The 2,500-nt window shown below is 56.2% G+C and overlaps 1 non-coding gene across 1 annotated transcript in view; it reads left to right on the forward strand.

The window, feature by feature from the left end:
* The first annotated feature begins 2,462 nt into the window (after positions 1-2,462).
* LOC124733981 overlaps positions 2,463-2,500 on the forward strand; it is a 1,881-nt gene continuing 1,843 nt past the window's right edge. The window contains exon 1 of the ribosomal RNA XR_007009253.1: positions 2,463-2,500. This exon is cut by the window's right edge and continues 1,843 nt beyond it. This is a non-coding gene — a ribosomal RNA (small subunit ribosomal RNA).

The following is a 2,500-nucleotide window of genomic DNA, read 5'->3' on the forward strand; positions in this document are numbered from 1 at the left end:
CCCCCCCCTACACCTTTCCGTACAACAACGTGTAACCTAACCTAACCTAACCTAACCTATGTTGTACCTTAACCTAACCTATGTTGTACTTAACCTAACCTATGTTGTACCTTAACCTAACCTATGTTGTACCTTAACCTAACCTATGTTGTACCTTAACCTAACCTATGTTGTACCTTAACCTAACCTATGTTGTACCTTAACCTAACCTATGTTGTACCTTAACCTAACCCATGTTGTACCTTAACCTAACCCATGTTGTACCTTAACCTAACCCATGTTGTACCTTAACCTAACCCATGTTGTACCTTAACCTAACCCATGTTGTACCTCAACCTAACCCATGTTGTGCCTCAACCTAACCCATGTTGTGCCTCAACCTAACCCATGTTGTGCCTCAACCTAACCCATGTTGTGCCTTAACCTAACCCATGTTGTGCCTCAACCTAACCCATGTTGTGCCTTAACCTAACCCATGTTGTGCCTTAACCTAACCATGTTGTGCCTTAACCTAACCCATGTTGTGCCTTAACCTAACCCATGTTGTGCCTTAACCTAACCCATGTTGTGCCTTAACCTAACCCATGTTGTGCCTTAAACCTAACCCATGTTGTGCCTTAACCTAACCCATGTTGTCGCCTTAACGTAACCCACGTTGTCGCCTAAACCTGCTCTGTAATTGTTATACGACTCGTTCAATTACTGTAGTGTTGCCCACCCGCAACCCTCGCAATATAGTTCGCTACTCGCACTGCCCGCACCCCTGTGTATCGCTTCATGTTAAACACCTTGCAAGTCTTGCTCACTTTCCACATGCTCCTGCTGTACACTGTAATGTGGATGGCAGCAGGACGTACATGCCGCCCCTCCCCACGTCCCCACCTTGCCCCCTGCCTTCGCAAGGCTGGTTGGTGAGAAGTTTGCATGTTCAATGCCCTTCGCATGCGACGTACTCAGGCTACGTTGTGGTGGCGGCCTGTGTCAACTGTCCGCTGATGTCGTACGCGTGAACCACAATCTGTACTGCACATTCGTCCTTATGTACTGAATGATACATCGTGGCACATGTGTGACCGCACAACGACTGCGCCCAAAAACGGCGGACCATACAGTGCAAATATTGTGCACGCAGCTACGTGTCGTCTCCCTATGAGAGCTGGATTGCAGTGTGGTACGCCATAGAGACGTGTGGGAGGAACGGACGCCGTGGATGGCGATCAGCATGAGCTGTCTGTTGATGTATTCGGGACCTAGTCGTCTCTCCTCACACACCGTGATGGCATGGTGCACCGCGTTCCATATCTGCGACATGCTACAGAGGCCGGTTGACAGTCGTTCGAGCAATGGACATCGCATACGTACGGGGGGCCACCTTCCACGTATGTCTAGGCCGTGCACATTTTGTTGCGTGTATGTGGGCAGACGTAGTGTGGGCGTGACACCTGACACTGGCATGCAATAATCGTTGAAGTTGCAAATGGCGATGGACGCCTGCGTTTTCTGGTTGAAGTTACGCAAATGAACAAATGGTAACCTGTTGTGGTGCGGTTGTTCTCGCTAGGGGTGAATCGGTGATGGCGACGATAGGTTGAGGTACTAACCGGTTGTTCCAGCGATACCCCACCATTGCCGACGAAACTGAACGGCATCTGGGTGTGAAGCGATACGCGGCGGGTGGCTGGGTGGGACCGTCCCCGGCCGGTGAGGGGGCGCCTCCCGGCGTGCTGGCCGCGCGGTGCGTGGGCGCACGCGCTACAGCCGGCTGGTGGGGGCGGCCAGTGGCAGGCGCGCCGGCCGACGGACGCGGCAGGCGTCGCAGCTGCGCGCCGGCGCACCTGCGCGCGGCGCCGTGCGGCCAAAGTAGGTCCTCGCGGGCCCGGTGCGAAGCGCGGTGGACATCTTCAGTGTGCTGGTCCGATTGAGGACTGTGTGCGTTTGAGGATGCGCCGCCGCCCGGCGCTCGGCGCCGCGACGCCGTCTGCTGCTCGGTCGCCCCAGCGGTTCTCGCTGGTGGTTTTGTATCGCAGCTGTGCGGATGTGTTGGCGCGTGCGCTGTGCTGGGAGAGTTCGCTTCGGCACCCAAGTGGGGCTTTTGTCCTTCTGTGGCGCTGGCGTTGGAGCTGCCGGTCACCGTAGGTGGCGCGTGTTGTCTCCCGCCGGCAATGCCACGGACAGCACGCTCCGGGCCTCTGTCGGCAGCGGCAAGCTCAGTTGGGAGCAACGGGTGGTCGCACCGAAAGCGTCTACTCGCCTAACTCCGGGCGATTGCGCCTCTCTCGAACCCGACCAAGTACTTGGGACGGCGCTGCGCGCCGCCGGGACCTGAGAGGGTTTCGAGGTGTATTGTGCAGGGAGCTCAGCTCCTCCTGTTTGCAGAATGATTGAGCGGACGCTTGCGTGTTCGCGCGGGCCCCCGGGACACACTCCCGGGCGGCCGGCTGCTCAGCTCTAGTTGACGCAGCTCCCTGGTTGATCCTGCCAGTAGTCATATGCTTGTCTC

The sequence above is a fragment of the Schistocerca piceifrons genome, unplaced genomic scaffold (assembly GCF_021461385.2).
Source record: "Schistocerca piceifrons isolate TAMUIC-IGC-003096 unplaced genomic scaffold, iqSchPice1.1 HiC_scaffold_1418, whole genome shotgun sequence".
Lineage (NCBI taxonomy): Eukaryota > Metazoa > Arthropoda > Insecta > Orthoptera > Acrididae > Schistocerca > Schistocerca piceifrons.